We start from the raw sequence: 19,718 nt of genomic DNA on the forward strand, positions 1-19,718 counted from the left end.
AAATTGGCATGAGGCTAGGGGAGCACGCCAATCTGCCCGCCAAGGGCATCGGTGTAAGTGCTTTACTTTGGCAGCTTCTGTGACCGGGAATTGCTACTGGGAATCGCTACCGGGTCATAAAGTTCACTCTCGAGATGCAGTAAAAAATGTAGTGACAAGACCAACAGTCTTCGCTTTTCGTCTTATCAGAAGACTTTTTCAAGACTAAAGGCTATTAGAGTAATGCTGAGTATATATACCCTAGTTCAAAATTAACTTGTAACGGTGATGACATCATAATTCATATTTTTTCTAAATAATTTTCATTTTTTCTAAATAATGCTCCATCCGAGATGAAGATCAAGGATAATAAAGTATTAAAGAAAAATAACTTTTAAGATGTACAGCAATATATGTTGCTGTTGTATTAATAATACATTGAGATTAATTGATTTTAGAATTTTACCAATTAGCTTGTTTGACTCAGATGTCTATAATGACCGAAGCACAGGGGCGGCTGGGAAGGGGGGCAGGGAGACAATTGCCCCCCAGGCTGCCCTAAACCCAGGGGCCAGGGCTGCCCACATTCAGCAAAAAAAGGAAAATCTGAAACCCCTTGCCTCTGGCTGAGGACTCAGATTTTTCAACTTACCTCACTCTTCCTGTAGCCTGCAGTCAGTGGAGTCGGCCGGCCTCTCCTGATGATGTCAGGAGGAGGGGGCGTGACTTTCATTGCTCTTCTCCCAGGACCGCTGGGGAGTCTGGGAGAAGAGCAGAGGAAGCCACGCCCCCTCCTCCTGACATCATCAGGAGAGGCCGGCCGACTCCACTGACTGCAGGCTCTAGACTTCACTGACTGTTGCTGTATGCTGGCTGCTGCCCACCCCTCCCTGGCTTAAGGTAAGACTCCTCAGCCCTGCCCCCTTTCCCCCCTCCTCAGCCCTACCTCCCCCCTCCTCAGCATGACTTCCCCCCTCCCCCCTCCTCAGCCCTACCTCCCCTCCTCAGCCCTACATTCCCCCTCCTCAGCGCCTGTCCCCTCCTCAGCCCTGCCCCCTCTCTTCCCCCCTCCTCAGCCCTGCCCCCCTTCCTCAGCCCCTGCCCCCTCCTCAGCCCTGCCCCCTCTCTCCCCCCTCCTCAGCCCTGCCCCCCCCCTCCTCAGCCCCTCTCCCCTCCTCAGCCCTGCCCCCTCTCTTTCCCCTTCCTCAACCCTGCCCCCCCTCCTCAGCCCTTCCCCCCTCCTCAGCCCTGTCCCCTGTCTTTCCCCCTCCTCAGCCCTGCCCCCCCTCCTCAGCCCCTGTCCTCTCCTCGCCCCTGTCCCCTCCTCAGCCCTGCCCCCCCTCCTCAGCCCCTGTCCCCTCCTCAGCCCCTGTTCCCCTCCTCAGCCCCTTCCCCCCCTCCTCAATCCCTGGAGGGCTCTGGTCCCTTAGTAAGGCTCTGTCCCACCCTTTCCCTGCTCCTTTTCCCCCCTCTCAGCTCCTGCCCCCTTTCTCAGCCCCATGCCTCCCACTACAGCCCCATAACATCCCCACTACAGCTCCTCTTCCCCCAATTGCAACCCATATCACCCACACCACACCCCTTTCCCAAATTGTAGCCATCAACCTACTTAAGCCCCTATCCCCCCCTACATTTCCTAAACCCCCCAATTACAGTTTATACCCTCCACTACAGCCCCTGTCCCCCCACTACAGCCCTGTCCCTTTACTCAGCCACTGTCTACTGGTTTTAAAAGTGTAAAGTTTGGGTGTATGTGTGTGTCAGTATGTCTGTGTGTGTGTGTGTGTGTGTGTGCAAGTATGTCTCTGTGTGTGCCAGTTTGTGTGTGTATATGTCAGCCAGTATGCCTGTGTGTGTGTGTGTGTCAGTATGTCTGTCTGTCTGAGTCAGTATGCCTGTAACAGTGTGTCTTTCTGTGTGTGTCTGTGTGCCTGTCAGTGAGTGTGTGCGTGTGCCTCTCAGTGAGTTTGTGTTTTTTAGTGTGCGCCAAATCAGCAAGTGTGTGTGTGCTTGTAATTGAGGGTCTGTTTAGATGACTGCTCCCCCTGACCCCCTCCCCCCCCCGTTCAATCACATGGGAAAGGTGTTTTTACTCTCCTCTTGGTGCAATGGGCCACTTGACTGGATTTGCCCCCCAGGCCAAAGGCTGCCAGCCCTCCCCTGCCGAAGCAGCCTTTGTTAGTTCTATATGATATGAAGAGGAAAATTATTATTTTTAAAAGCCGCTGATTTGTCAACTAAATATATTTTGTTTATCAATTAATTGTTCTTTTTCTTTTATACTTTATTTATTATCCTTGATCTTTATCTCGGATGGAGCATTATTTAGTAAAAATGCCCCATTTATGAATTATGATGTCATCACCGTTACAAGTTAATTTTGAACTAGGGTATAATTACTCAGCATTACTCTAATAGCCTTTAGTCTTGAAAAAGTATTGTGATAAGATGAAAAGCGAAGACTGTTGGTCTTGTCACTACATTTTTTACTGCATCTCGAGAGTGAACTTTATGACCCGGTAGCGATTCCCGGTCACAGAAGCTGCCAAAGTAAAGCACTTACACCGATGCCCTTGGCGGGCAGATTGGCGTGCTCCCCCAGCCTCATGCCAAGGCCAGCGGACAGGGCTCTGGCTCACTCCCAGAGTTTTTTCAGACTTGGGGCCAGTACCAGTGCTGCTCCCTTAGTTGACACTGAGACGTTTGGTGGGTTTCAGAGCTCAGGGCATTATTTTCCTTTTTTCATCAATTGGTTGGATCACTTTGTCGATGATTATGGATTTTCTAGCTTTGATTTTTGGATATAGACTACTACCAGTGTAGGGGCCCCCCACTGTCTAATGTATTTATTTAGTATATTTCAACCCTGTTGTATTTCTTAAATTGATTTTATATATGATTGATGTTATATATTAATTCTACTTATATGATTTACAGTGATGTCATGTTGATATGTATTCTTGATATGACAACATTTTAATAGTATTTTTATTGAATAAATAGCTATCTACATCTCCCCACATATGGTATGTCATTGTTATAGAGATTTTAGTTTTATGAAGATCTGACGAGATCCATTACCATACGTTTACAGATCTGGTTGTTTTCATATAAACCTTTTATGTTACTTTGTATTTATCATATTCGAGAAAAGTTGCTTCTTTGTTTAGTACAGACTGAGAACGGTGTTGATATCTATTTGGAGCGCTCACATATCAGTTTTAATTTATAATTCATGTTTGTCTGCAAGTCGCTCGGATTTATATGTGATGCAGCCCTCTAATATACCTGTATTCAATTACTAGATATAACTATTTTCCTGAATTCAGTTCCTCTTTTATTGTTTGTTTCATATTATATGTCAAATAAACTCACATCAATTTCCACATTGCTCCACAGCACTTGGCACAGTGACAATTCAACAACCCTCAAAATCTGCCTGTTGACAGTGTCAATTTGTAAAATATACCACAGTCAGTTTGGCAATTAAACATATGCCAAGCGAGGTGCCAATTACCAAGGTCAGTGTGCCCATTAATACATATCACAGCAAGTTTCCCAATAAATAAATACCACAGTAAGTTTGCCCGTTAATAAATAACACAGTCAGTGAACCCCTTAAATAAATACTAATCAGTCTCCCATTATTGATATCCTGCTGATGCACAGAGACAGACACATTGCCAAATACAGACATACAGTCACAATATGTATTGAGCTGTTTATAATTCTGAGTATGTCTATGTCTGAGAGTGTGTTACTGACAGTAAGTACCCTTGTGTTAGAATGTATGTCTCTGTGACCATGTGTATGTTTGTGTCTGTGGCCGTATGTGTGTGGGGTAACTGGAACCGGGACAGCTGCCACTTTTGCCCCACATGAAATACAGCCCTAATGGGATTTTAATTGGATTTAAACTTGTATTTTTCTTTCCTTTTTTTTTCTTTTATATGAATGCCTGGTAATCTACATTATCAGGGTTTTTCAACAAAGTGAATTGAAAGTGAATTCCAAATTTAATGTTAAAATAGTCAAACTGGAAAAATGATCTCATTAGTCACCTGTGTTTTCAGTATTTCTACTCTACCCATAAATGTGAAGTTCTGTATTTAAATTCCACCTTTAATATATAACCCACAAAGTTATGTTTATTTTTAAAATTAGAGTTTATTGTGCTCCTTAAAGGTGTACCAAGACTGGGGAATACAAAGCCTAAAAAAAAAACATAAAAATAAAATACTGACATGTTTTGTACTGGTATGCACGAGTGCCATGTCTCCAACCTATTAAATCAATGCAAGAGCTTTCTGTATTGTTTTCTGGTCTGGAATACAAAGGGTTATCATTACACAAACAATCGATGCCTCGATACCACTAAGAACCGTTCAACATAATGTGAAAGCATTTTAAGGCCTCCTGTCAATTTTCATTGAATAAGGGCATGGTCACCTGTCAGGACTATTAGAGTTAATAGCCCTATTGACATGCCTCTTAGTCAGATACGTTAGAAATTAATAAAAATGAGGAATCGTTTCTTTTTTCTTTTGCCGATAATCCGTTTACTGTTTTCTCCTCGGCATTTGTGTTTACTTTATCTCTTCACTAGCATGCCGCATTGCATTGCTCTCTCGAATGGTACTGTTAATTTATATAAATGATCAAGGTAGTGCACTGATTTGCTGATGGGTTTATGACTGTGCAATAAGCCTCATTTCATATGGCGCACATTCAGTCCTTGAGTGACTATCACCATGCAGTCAATATGCTCATATATCTGCTTCACAATCAAATAATTATTGTCTTGTGGGATGCATGTGACTGCTCATTAGCAGTCATATAAATGCATGGCCTGCTGCTGTGAAGTCTCTAGGAGAGAGTGAAGAATAACAACCTTTTCGACAATTAGTAGAAAACCACCTGTCACTATATGGCTTCCAATAGATATTTTCTTAGTAAACATTCCGTTTTATTCACTTGTAATATTCATGTGACTTGTAATATCTGTGTCTATCGTACCTGGTCACCTTAAAGTTTGTATTCTAGTCAGGGTCATCTCAACCCAATATCAATCTACGATCAACACGAGTACAACCATTAAGTTGGATAAGGGGAACATTTATTTTTACAGCTACATTTTGAAACCACAGCCTCGATTTTTTTTACAAGCTTTAAAACTGATTTAATATTGTGGATAAACTTTTACAATGATTCATTATGAAAAATATCTTCATTTTCCAATATTTGATTGTTTTTGATTTGATATCTTTTTTTAATTTATGATAACTTTTTTTGCTATCTTAATTTTTTTTAAAATTATTTGAAATGTATTCAAAAACATAAAATCCTTTGAAAAGTATATATAGTAATGTTAAATCAAGGCACATGTGGGGAAAATAATTTATATAGAAGCAGAAAATCGTGTATATGTCTGGGATTAATAGGCCCAAATCTTCCCTCTGCTTGTTTACAGGATTCCATGCATTATCACGCGAAGGATCTATATAATATCCAATAATGCTGTATATAGAGTCAGTTAGAGATGCACTCTTTTCCTCTTCTGGATATTTCCTGGTCACTTTGGCCAAATGTGTGCTTGAGTGATGCAACGAACATGTGGAATGATAAGATTAAATAGCTTTAATGGGCTATTGGGGTCAAATAATTTATTTCTGTGCCTCAAGTTGATGTTGAAAGAACAATAAAATGGTAGGTAAGTAGACAGCAGTGTTTGAAAGCAGTCACACCGTTTGTCAAGATGATATAGTAGGCCATATATATCTCTAACCTCCTTTTCACATTCATAAAAAAAAGTGTTTGCTTTTCAAAGGAACCTTTAAAGATAATCAGTCCTCTTAACAACATTTATCCTGCTTCCATTCCATGTTCTCCTTTACAAATACACTACGTTTTACCACTTGACTCTTACTACTGGAGCAAATTCCGTTTGCATGCAATTGGCTACTTTCTAATACATACAAGTCATGAGAAAATACATGTATTCACAAAACCCTTCTTCCACCCCACGAATATACGAAACACACTTGTTTCACTTGTTCTTCCCTCGTATTAAATATTATTCACTTTGTAGGATAAATACTATTCACATTGATTTCAGTCATTAGTCAAAAAAAAATATTTCTGTTTACAGAGCAAGTGGACCATCACTCATATTGTACACAGAGTAGTGACTGTGAGTCATTTTTTATTCAGTATGTAGTTTCTTTCTCTTTATCTCTAAACAATATAATCACCTTTTTGCTCCCTATCTTTAAATATGACTCAATCTGCCATTGAATGATAAAGGTAAATTTGCATTTGCCCTGTTTTGGCTCCGGCTGTCAAGATAACCCTGTTTGTCCTAAGCAACTAAATAGCCTGATAATGTCTTAGTCGAAAACAATTGGGTATATCTATATCCAGTGTCCTTCGATGTCTCCAATTTGGCTTTATTCATGTATCAATGCCACCGGAAATATTATTTAACAATGTGAATCAACTGTGGAGACACCTATATACTGACAGATAAGGTAAGAGGGGAGGGTCCAAATAGGCCGATGCACCAACCTCTCAAAGATATCTAACATGTGCAGATTTAAAGTGTAGAAGGTAACTAATTACTTGCATATTAATCTTAATAGTAATTTTATTTAGTTTGCGTTTTACCAATCCAGGTTGGAATTTCTCATTTTTTTCTGTACTATGTTCTTTATTCTTTAACATGACTTCAACTTTACTCAAATTATTAGTTGTTCTAAATTACTATTAGACCTCAATTCAATGTTCCAAAATTTAGTCTGCAGCATCATTTCAAAACAGTCAAGCATGATATCCAGAAATTTCTGTAAAACATTTCTTACCCCCTTCATGTTAGGCAAATCTCATTGAATCGTGCTAGTCCTAAAATGAGTTAATCCCTTGCATCTATTACATTTTGATAAAAACATACACAATATTACTTCTTCATATGGTATGTTTACCTAGTAAAAGAGCTTCAATATTGATGTTACATTCAACAAGCCTTCATTCAACTTTCATTCATACTGGGAGATATTTTCTGTCTATGACACAAACTGAAATAAAGAGAATAAACATCATGTATTCCTCCATGCTTGCACGCTATAAGCATTATGTCTGGTCTGCTAGAACACACATTATAGTAAATGGTTTTACTGAGAGATTCCCACTTAGGATATAAATGTAGACTTACAATTGCTTGTATTTTATTCTTTATCTTTACCCAGCAGCAGGCGTAATTCATGCCAGTAAAAATTACAAAATCTAAAATATTCATTTGCTGTAACAGCACAGAAAAATATAAACCGCACAGCAGGTGGTGCTGAATCTGGTTTTCAAAATGCAACACATTAGAACTGAGAGCTCCGTAGGCTTGAGATCATTGCTAGGACTAATGCTTCATCACCAACAATCAAATGTCCCATTGTTGGCCAAACGTATTCAGTGAATGTCTACATCAATTTTTCGCAAACATTTGCCATTTGCCATTTACAAACATCCATTGCTTGTAGTTGTTATGGGATTGTCTATAAGCTTTGGAAAACTATACAATCAACAATTTAAAATAAAAACAATTAGTTTGGTTATCGAGTGCTGTCAAGTTATCGAGTGCTAACAAATGAATCTATTGATTACTTTTAATCCAATTGCTCCACGGGGAAAAAAATGCATACAAATAAGTTAAAAAATGCCCCATGAAAATGTAAAATATGTTTCAGAATCATGCCCCTTATGCTTCTTTGCATTAAGGAACTATTCCATAAAGACTCGACATTCCATAAACACTCGACATTCCATAAAACAGAGACTCAACATCCATAAAGACTTGGCATTCCAAAAACACTCAACATTCCATAAAAGGTATAACTGCAGATCCTGCTCAATCAGTAGATGTCTTAATTAGTTATGGACATTTAGTATTCAGGAAGTATAAATAAAAAAACAGTTTGTCATTTTGCTCAGTATTACTATTGTGACTCTAAGAAAAATTATATTTTTCATAAACAAGATCTGTAAGTCATGACTGACCTGTATAACTGGCAAAATACATGTGTTCTTGGTACATCGCTGCTATAGTCAGGAGGACAACACAATTACACAGCCATATCTATTAGAGCTGTGCACGGAAATCATTTTTGTTTCTTTTCGGTCATTCTTTTAGTTATTTTTTTTTTATTTACTTTTTTTTCTGACATTCGATCACCTTGTTTAGAAAGGTTTTTAGGTATATGTGTACTGCAACTAACAGATATTTGGCATATATTTGGTATCCCATTGAACTGTGCTGCTGCATTTTTTTGGCACTATATAAATAATAATAATAATAATAATAATATACAAATTATAAGTACATTCCATATAAGAAACACATTGACAGTATCCGCCTTAATCACTGCTAAATTGTTAGATCACACTTGTGTCTTTGTGATGCTATTTGTGATATTGTGATATTATTGTAATGTTTGACTACTGACCAATCAAACACGCTTCTGCCACATAACACCTGTACTCCACTCCCTGCACTGGGTTCCAATTAAATGGTGAACATGTTTTAAAATTGGTCTGCTGACCTTCAATGCCTTAAACAATCATGCCCACAGTACCTGAAAGAGCTCCTGACAACCTACATTCCATCCCGTTCACTTCGGTCAGCCAGCAAATCCCTCCTGTCCGAGCTAAGAATAAAGACAAGATCAGGTTCCAAGGCATTCAGCCACACTGCCCCTACTTTCTGGAAGTCTTTACCGTGCTCAATCAGAGAGGCACCGTCTTCACAGACTTAAAAAAAATGAAAGACCCACCTCTTCCATCAGGCATTCAGTCCACTCATCTGACCATCAGAGACTCCTAACGTTTATGTCTTTATGTATATATATATATATATATATATATATTTGTAAAGTTCGTTGAGTCTCACAGGGAGAAAAGTGCTCTAAAAAATGCAAATGAGTGTTATTATATTATATAATGTTGTTTTTATTGAACCATAGGTCATGGAAAAAATGACTATTTTGAAAAAAAAATTAAAAGATTATTACAGCAAACTTCTTTTTAAGTTAAGACTTGAAATCCAATTCCAAATCTAATTCTAAATCCTTTGTTTGCCTATTGACCATATAGTTACATAGTTACATAGCTGAAAAGAGACTTGCGTCCATCAAGTTCAGCCTTCCTCACATATGCTTTTGCTGTTGATCCAAAAGAAGGCAAAAACCCCAGTCTGAAGCGCTTCCAATTTTGCAACAAACTAAGAAAAAAATCCTTCTTGACCCCAAAATAGTAGTCAGATGTCTCTTTGGATCAAGCAGCTATTACCCCACTAATTAAAAATTGTATCCCTGTATGTTATGTTTTTGCAAGTATTTATCCAATTGCAATTTAAACATCTGTATAGACTCTGACAAAACCACCTCTTCCGGCAATGAATTCCATATCCTTATTGCTCTTACTGTAAAAAACCTTTTCTTTGCCTTAGATTAAATCTCCTTTCTTCAAGCCTAAATGTGTGACCTCGTGTCCTATGTATAGCCCTGTTTATGAATAGATTTCCAGATAATGGTTTGTACTGGCCCCGAATATATTTGTATAATGTTATCATATCCCCTCTAAGGCGCCGTTTTTCCAAACTGAAGAGATTTTAATTTTTTAACCTTTCTTCATAACTAAAATGCTCCATTCCTTTTATCAATTTTGTAGCTCGTCTCTGCACTTTTTCTAGTGCCATGATATCCTTCTTTAGAACAGGTGCCCAAAATTGCACAGCATATTCAAGGTGTGGTCTTACCAGCGATTTATAAAGAGGCAAAATTATATTTTCATCTCGAGAATTTATGCCCCTATTTATACATGACAAAACCTTACTGGCCTTAGCAACGGCAGATTGACATTGCATATTGCTACCTAATTTGTTGTCTATAACAATTCCCAAATCCTTCTCGTTTGTGGTTATCCCTAGTTCACTACCATTTAGGGTGTAAATTGCTTGTGCATTCTTAACCCCGAAGTGCATAACTTTGCATTTTTCTACGCTAAATTTCATCTGCCATTTTAGTGCCCAGTCCCCTAATCTATCCAAATCCCTCTGAAGCAAGGCAATATCCTGCTCACATTTTATTACTTTACAAAGTTTTGTGTCATCTGCAAACACTGATACATGGCTTTCAATGCCCATTTCAAGATCATTTATAAATATGTTAAATAGAAGCAGTCCCAAAACAGAACCCTGAGGGACACCACTTACCACTTTTGTCCAGCTTGAAAATTTACCATTTATGACAACTCGCTGTACTCTATCCTTAAGCCAATGTTCTACCCAAGAACAAGAATATTCATCTAGACCAATTTCTTTTAGTTTGAAGACTAACCTATTGTGAGGAACGTATCAAATGCCTTGGCAAAATCCAAGTAGATCACATCCACTGCAACACCCTGATCTATATTTCTACTTACTTCTTCATAGAATGCAATTAGGTTAGTTTGACATGACCTATGTTTCATAAAACCATGCTGATTATTGCTAATAACACAGTTCTTCCCAATGAATTCCTGAATATTATCCCTTAATAGCCGTTCAAATAATTTCCCTGTCACAGAAGTTAAGCTCACAGGTCTATAATTTCCAGGCAAGGATTTTGAACCCTTTTTAAATATAGGAACAACATCTGCCTTCCTCCAATCCTCCGGTACAATACCTGAAACAAAAGAATCTTGAAAAATTAAATACAGAGGTTCACTTATTTCCCCACTTAGCTCCTTAAGTACTCGTGGGTGGATACCGTCAGGCCCCGGAGCTTTATTTACATTAATTTTCTTTAATAGCTGTAGCACCTTGTCTCGAGTTATCCAATCACAAGTTATCTGCAAGTTTGTTGCAGCAATCATATGCATATCTCTTGCCATAGGATCCTCATTAATATATACCGAAGAAAAATAGTTATTTAAATTTCTGCCTTTTCCTGGTCTTCATTGACTAACAGACCCATCTCTGTTTTCAGTGTACCTACGCTTTCATTTTTTGTTTTTTTAGAATTAATGTACTTGAAAAAATGTTTGGGGTTGGTTTTGCATTCTTTGGCTATCAATTTCTCATTTTCTAGTTTAGCCACTTTAATTGCCTTTTTGCAAGTATTATTGGCTTCCTTATATCTTATATAGGATGCATCTGATTGGTCCGATTTAAATGCTTTAAAAGCCCTTTTCTTATTTTTAATCTCTTGTTTTAATCTCTTGACCATGGTTAGATGTTCTTTATGTTATATAACTTTAAAATCTATCTATCTATATATATATATATATATATATATATATATATATATATGTGTGTGTGTGTGTGTGTGTGTGTGTGTGTGTCTTTTAGATGTATGCATCCCTATCAGGCAGAAAAACCTCCATGTCCACAACCTCCTAGCTCCCATTATATCTCACTACAGCAAGTATAATAGCGGTAACCAGATACCAAGCCAACATTGGCCTAAGCCAAATCCAAAGGGGTGATATATTTTAAAATGCAAAAAAATAAATAAATAAAGTTGCCTTGCTAAATCACCTATTCTCGCTTGTCCTTCTGCCTCCTAGTTGCAGGCTAAACGTTTTCTTGCATGTGCATTTGTTTCTGCTAGGTGCGTATAATACCCAAATAAGCTTCCGATTTCCAAATTCAGGAGGACCCAAACGTGTATAAATATGTACACTGATTAGTTTACGTGTAGAACAATCACAGGCTATAAATTCACTACTCGGCTACTTTCAAATTATTTGTGAAGCTCAGTGAACTTTAATAATCACAGTACTTCATCCTATCTAATGTGCTCTGTATAATTATCTGCCTATGGAATTAGTTTTGTGGAAAACAATTAAACGTGAGAGAGTGAGCACAGCAAACAATAAATCTTAACGTCCTGGTACCCGCCACCGCCAGCAAAACAAAGTTGGTTTCTTATGAAGGCCGTCTCCCCAGACTACAGCTGTTCATTACACTTGGCAACGCTGCAAATACTGGATTTAAAAAAAAAAGCAGACCAGAAAGTAGTTATTTATCCATTTTATTTTCTATGGTTTTAAAACTTTATTTTGTTCTATATTTTTTATTACCATTGATGAGAAACAACAGAAATAACCTATTTGTCATTTGTTTGTTTCTGTTCTTTTATCTCTCCTTTTTATTGCCTGTATATTTAATATTGTTAATATAGGACTTTTCTCTGGAATGCTATTTTTCATTTTCAGTGCTCAGTGTATCAGTATGCCTGAAAACCTTTGAGATATGCATAGTCGCCTTTCCGGCATATGCAGTATAAAAAAAACCCAAGGAAACTCAGACACCTTATGTTTGGGAAAATTGTCACAGCTTTATTAGTAAATACAAATACGAAAAGAGAAGTCCTGCGCTCAGAAGGGTCAGTGTTAGGACCCGCTTAGGGGGGTCTGCCTTGACGTTGGCAGACGGGCATTCCCTCCATGGCCATTGGAGCAACTAAATGACCTCCATTTGTCTAAATATACATAGGGATTAAGGAGAGAGCGCAGGTAACTTTTTCTTTTCATTAGTAAATACAATATATATATAAATTATTAAAGGTCATTGTCAACACATTTTACATAACATCTCTACCCCAACTCCTTTAACAATTCGACCCTGACAATGACCCCAATAACAAACAATATTACCATATATTAACATAAATAACATCTAACCACTTAAACCATCACCATCAAGGGCATGATTTACCATGTTCCACCATGTAGGGGTATACCAAGATACACCCTACACAACCAATATCTAACCAAACCTAACCGTTCTTAGCGAACTAAACTATGTTACATCTGGACAAACAACCTACACCCCAACTTGTTTATCCATCCCCCGCCGCCGTGACCAAACTGGATCCAGAACCTAGCCCATAATCTAAAACCCCACCCCCACTTTCTATAGCCAAACCCCCACCTTGACACCTCCTATGCCTGTCTCCTAGCCATGTCAAGGTCCATTCCACTTAGCTGCGCTGCTCCATGGGATACAATCAAGAATTTTTGTGGTGTCTATTCACAGCCATCCATCCAGTTTTTCCCCAAACGGCTAAACTCTAAATATTTGGGCCCGAGCTATTTTGTGTGTGCTCCAATCTTCCTTTTTTTCAGTTTGGTCATGCTTTTCCTAAATTAATCAGGGATCTAAGTTGTTCCCGGGTGAGGGCATTATAAGTTTAACTTGTTTATTTGATTTTTTTTTTTTTATTATTATAATGTAATCTATCGACAACACTCTAGATAACTCTGTAGTACCCAAGATATCACCATTAATATCAAGATCATGCGATGGTTATAGTTAACTAATGGGGGATTAAGTAATCTGTTCATTTTCAGTTTTGTTTTAAAATAAGAACCATTCGGCATTCCTCCAATGTGTAATGCTTTTTTTATTGGTGCATAGCAGGAAACACAATTAGTGACAATGTTTCTACTAACACAATAGCACCCTATTGGGGAGTAACTGCGAATCCTTTCTTTATATAACATCAGAAATTAGGTTTATTTTTTTTTATTTATTTTTTTATATTCTTTATTTTTGTCCGTGCACCGTGAAAAATACAAGCTTTACAAATATACTATAATAAACATTATAAAGTATTGCAAGAGATGTAGAACATGCTGCACATATTTTTATAAAATAGCAAATTACGCTTGTAATGCTTAAGTCGTAAACATAAAGCTCAATAACAAAGTGAAAGTACAGGAGTCATTCCCATTACACATGATAGATATTGTAACAAAGCCCATTGTGCAGCCTGGGATCAGTTGATGCTTGTTCTGCAAGACGGCAGGAACTGTTTGCGAAAGTCTTTTGACACAGGGATCAGGACAGTGTCCAGTTAGACAGACAGTAGTGTTTCACCCTGATAGATAAATGGTAGATCTAAGGCAGATATATAATCCTTAACCTGGTAGTCATCCACAACGATGTTTGGCCCAGATGCAGGAGTGCCGTGCAGGACAGCAAGAACTTCAACCACTGCATTAGGTCCTGACTGCCCAGCGTGTCAGTTGTCAGCAGCACTGCTGGAACCCCCTCACATTCAAGGTAAGGAATGTTGTGGTGATAGTTGAAGACCTCCCTGTCTCTCCGCAATGCAATGCAAGAAGTCTGCAAAAATATAATTCTACTGGTGGAGAGTAGTACATGGCTGTGCTGCTTCAGAAAGCCCATTTTGCCTCTCTTAGAAATAATGCCACAAAACATGGAGATGTTCTTCTGGGACTGGAATAAACCCCACATTCCATAGGAGGGGAAGGAGGGCCGATTTGTGGCGTCTGAAGAGAGGACGCCTCTACCGTGCTGACCATGTTTGAAGGTCGCATATAAGAAAGTCTGCTTATTTGATACCAGCACAAGTACATTGGTGTCACCTTTCGTTTGGTGGCCCATATATGTTGAGTGTAAGCTGTTTTTTTGCAGTATTTTATGTGAAGAGCAGTAGCTGCACTAACTAGTGTCTGCTCAGCTCAGCAGTCAGGCCCCAATCCCAGAAATTAGGTTTTAAGAGATGAGATTAAGCATTTTTCCATGCAGCAGGATAGATCAATGGAGCAGTGTATGCATTATAATCATATCATGACACAGTAGCTGTTATGGTGCAAAGAGGATATGGGCATGTCCCATTCTGTTGTCAAATATTTTTGGAGTGGGACTTTCTTTGGCACCCATAGTCCTCTCACTTTTCACATATGTTAATAATGTGGCATTTACACTTTAGCATTGCCAGTAAAAATGTAATTCAAATCTTGGACAGTGATGATTGGCTGAGAGAATTGGAATTTGAATTTATATTAGTGATGACTGGTGAATGTTTGTTGCAATGCAGAGCACTGTTTTTGCGAACCAATTCCAACTAGCATAGAAAAAAGTATAGAATGGGGTCCATGGACTGGTGCTTATATGGTCCCTTTAAATACACAACATTAATCTATTACAGAAAACAGGAAGAGTGGAAGGATGCCACCTTCCATATTTTTTTTATGCATTGATTCAACTTTCTAATTTCTAATTTTCAGTTGATTCAACTGGCTAATTTCTCTCTTTTTTAAGGTAATTACCTGGATGTGTAATTCATTCTCGAATCTTTAACTTTTAAGACTACTCTAAGAAATCTGACTTAGTAAAGTGCACCAGGCACTTAACTTTTAATCTTATGATGGAAAAGGTATTGTGCTACCAAAATGCATGACTTGTGATGATTTATATTCCTATCCTGTAATATTCATTGCGTAGAGTGTTCAAAATTATTTTCAAAGTACATTGTGGATTCAAATTTTGAATATAAATAGACCACAAGAGTCAGGAAAAATTAAATATATACACAGATTTGAAATATTGATCATCTCTTTATAATTCTGGATGTTTCAATTTTATTTCCCTTGGGGTGCCTTGCTATTTGGTGAGTCCCTTATAAAACTTGACCCTTGGTGTCAATTCCAGCTTTTCTTCAGCTTTTGCTTTTAAATGATGAGTAATATTTAATATTGTCTATAAATAATGCATGAGATCATACTTAAAATGACTTGGTTCATCGGTAAATCAGTTAATGAATTTTCTTTTCATTACTTAGTCACAGGAAAAGTACTGAATGTACGTTTTTAAATGCGTCATTATTTACTGCTTATATTTACTTGATTTTAATGGTTTCATAAAATTTGGGCAGTTAAATAAGACAAATGCAACAGGTCCTGCTTCTTTACAGTCAACAACCCCGTGAACAGTCTTTATGTGTGCTTTAAGATGACAAATTTGTTTACATAATTTTTCTAAAATGATTTCATTTAAACATGTTAAAATTGTAATTTTTTATTACTTTCTTTCACAGGATCTAATAAGCAAATACATTTCACAATTAGCATAGGTTGCCTGATTTAAAAGTGTCCAAGTTTAAGCACACCAGTTAGAAACAAAGAAGTAGTCTTTATAATGAAAATACAACATTTAAAACAAACAAAAACTAAAAGTTATTTTACCACAGCAATCTAGTACAAAGTGAATACTGCGTCACAAATTGTGTCATCACCTTTGTGTCAGGAATATTTTGATCCAGCACACAGAATAGTATCACACCCTGGAACTAAAAGTAACGTCTTACTGAACCTTAGAATGGCCGGACTTAACGTACCTGAGAATAGTCAGAAAACTAGCCGAGGTCAGGGACACAGAACGATACGCAGTGATAAGGAAAAGCAAAAAGTCAAGGGTACCAGGAATCAGGGAAGTAAAAACAAAGCCAAAGTCAAAAACCAGAAAAACTCGATCAGGAACAAACTCGATAACCATCTAGGGGAAAACACAACAGGGCAATGAGCTAAGGGAATATGAGAGCTTAAATAACCCTTTTGCAGATCCGATTGGCTGTACCTAGCCCTTAACCCCAAAACGTGTGTGTTTGTCTTTTGCGTGACGGCACCCGCACGTCGACGTCGTCTTTACCGTGGATGGACGTGGGGCTATATTATTGCGTTGGTCCACAGCGTTCAGCATCCACCAACATGCCGCAAAAACCAGACATAATAGCAGAAGGCAGCCGAGCGGCACTCCCCTCTATCTTTGGAAGGTAATTATCTCTGTTTTTTCACATGGAGACGAAGAATACGTGACACTTTGCTAATGTATTCTATGAGAAGGACTTACTTTGTCTATTCATATGTATCCATCTTAATGATACCTGTTCTATTGACAGTTGTTATTAAAAAAATTTTTTAATTTTTTTATAAATAAGCAATTTACAAAAACTCCTACATAGCTTGATCTCTCTCTAAAAAAAAGTTGTGCTAGCATTGCATTTATTGATTTCAATCTGTCGAGATGATTCAGTTAATTCCTTCTCCAGGGTAAGAGGACATCATCAATAAATCTAATGCAGAACAATCAGTGATTGTGAAGCTTTCAAAATATTTTAGCTAGACTAATCAGCAATCATTTCCACAAGATGGAGACATAGAAGCCTCCCCAGAAACACACTATTTTTGCTTAAACAAATTGAACAAAATATATGATTATACTTCTATTCAGTTAGCACAGTTAACGCTTGTTCTGATAATAGAATCAAAGCTTAAGTGTCTAAGTGTATTTGACTTTTTTCACACCTTTGAAACTCTGTACATCCGTATGTATAGATACATTTTCCTATTTGTGTGTGCAAGTGTATATATACAAACCATCGACACAGATATACATATTCTTTAAATACTACAAATTAAAACTCACGGATATACATTTCCCATGTAACAATGAAAAGAATTAGGTAAGTACCTAACCAGAATTTGGGTATGTTGACTTAGATGACAGGCTAAACCTTTTGATAGTGTAGTATGATTCTATGACTATAATTGTATTTTACATCTTAGACAAGCGTTTTCTTTTAGCTTTGATAGATCTATAACTTATGCTGATCATCCCATCAATCAAGACTGAATCTTTCTGCCTATCCATCCATCCATATATTTTAATATATATAAAAATATGTATATATATATATATATATATATATATATATATAAAATAAAAAAAATTCCTTGCACTCTAGCTCAAATACAGTTTAAAGTCCATAAAAGACTGTTACTTGCCGGGTGCTCGTTTACAGGGGCAGAAAATATAAACAGCGGTCTGTAACTGCACTCACGGTCCTTTAAAGTTGAAAAAAATTCCTTTATTGCATCAAATATAAAAATCGACGTTTACTGGCTAGAACTTCCCTTTACTTTATGCTTGCTATATATATATGTATGAGATTGGAAGTCATTAAATAACTTTTATGTGGCAGGGTGCTCCGTTGAGTAAAGCTGACACTCCGATCTTTTCTCCTATATACAGAAACCCAACTGTTTTTTTATTTACAGCGGGTTTCCTAGGAGTTAGTTTATTCGTTTCCTAGACAACGACGTCTATTCACGTTTACACGTGACCATTTGATGTCCAGGAAGCGACAGGTTGTTAGCGCGCAGGCGCACACGAGTGGGGAGGACGCCGAACTCAGCGGAACACACCTGGGGTAAGTCACTAAATTATGTTATTGGGGGGGTATATATGTGAGTAAGTTTTATGTTTTAATTGTCAGTCTATCCTGAGGAAGGTCCCTGTGTGGACCGAAACGTAGATTTTTATATTTGATGCAATAAAGGATTTTTTTTCAACTTTAAAGGACCGTGAGTGCAGTTCCAGACTGCTGAAATGCTTCAGACTTGAGAAAGGGAGGTTATCCCGAAAGCTTGTCACTAAAAAATTCTGTTAGTCCAATAAAAAAGGTATTACAAGATACGAATTTTATCTATTTTTACATCTATATATATATATATATATATATATATATATATATATATATATATATATATATACAGTGACGGGGTCACTGGGGGCCGGTTTATTAAGGGCAGGTACATAAGTCAGCGTATGGAAAGTGCACTTTCCCCAGCTAACAGGGTTACTACTTGTATTAGTAAACACTGCTCAGCCAGATTTAGCCTTCTGCAATTTTCTCTCTAGCCTGCCAATCACAGACACAGAAAGAGTGTGAAACTGAACATGAGTGGTAAGAAGAACTTGAGTGTTAGAGTAGAGATAGTAGCTGTATTAGTCCAGTGATGCAGCTATGGAATAACAGATTAACTTAATATCTCGTAGTACCCTATTTATTGGACTAACAGAATTTTGGAATATTAAGCTGTTGGGAGAACCTACCTTTCTCAAGTCTAAAAAGTAGAATTGTATGTGTTGTTTTTGCTCAGAAATGCTTCAGACTTGAGAAACAGAGATTCTACGGGAAGGCTCCCTTTCTCCTGGTCTGTCTGTCTGTTTGTCTGTCTGTTTATATGTAGTACAATGTCGATGTGTATATTTTGTATGCTGAACATACCCTGGGATTACAAGGCTTCCTTAAAAAACTGGTCAATAAACAAAACTGAACCATTCAGCTGATTTTATGTCCTGATGACAGCAATTTTTCTTCCCCCTGTCTGGGGCATAGTGAGGATTTCAACAGATCAAACTTTCCTTTCAAAATGAGCTACACTTCTGCCACAAGCAACCTATAATCTTCTTTCTAAAATATACTGTCTGGTACTATGAATCAAAGAATGCTGACACAATCTCACAGAAAGTGTTTAGCTGCCCTCTTCCAATCTCCTTCTTCTCAATGTCGTTCATGTTTTATTCTCGCCAAGTGTCTCGCAATTGTAAATCTATTTAGATCTGACACAAATCCCTACTTTTACCAAAGAGCTGAGTGTATGACAATTCAAAATACTCTTCAATAGTGTTATTTCAGATAACTAGAAATGGAGATTATGTTGCAAAAATGCACATTATTATGCTGAAGTAGATGCTGAAGGCTTTTCATGGGACACTTTGTGCAACATAACATTGTTTGCAATGCAAAATGAGATTTAGCCCATAAAGCCCCATTTACTGGCTGCAGAACTGTATTTGAGACAGAAGAGAAACCCGTTTCTCCGCCAGCTCCGTATGCAAATCTGTAGCATCCTACCGGCCCAGGCCTCTACAGTAAGAAAGTTTGAATGAGAAACTTTATTAACCCCTTAATGGCGCTGGCAATTCAGAAGATTCTATAAATAGAATTTGAGCTGTATGTCTGTTGAACCATAATATACCTCTTTTCTATTGAGTAAAACCACACGTATTATATAGTATTTTGTTCAGGAGAAATAGGGCTTTCATTTCTCATAAAATA

The sequence above is a fragment of the Pelobates fuscus genome, chromosome 2, assembly GCF_036172605.1.
Source record: "Pelobates fuscus isolate aPelFus1 chromosome 2, aPelFus1.pri, whole genome shotgun sequence".
Lineage (NCBI taxonomy): Eukaryota > Metazoa > Chordata > Amphibia > Anura > Pelobatidae > Pelobates > Pelobates fuscus.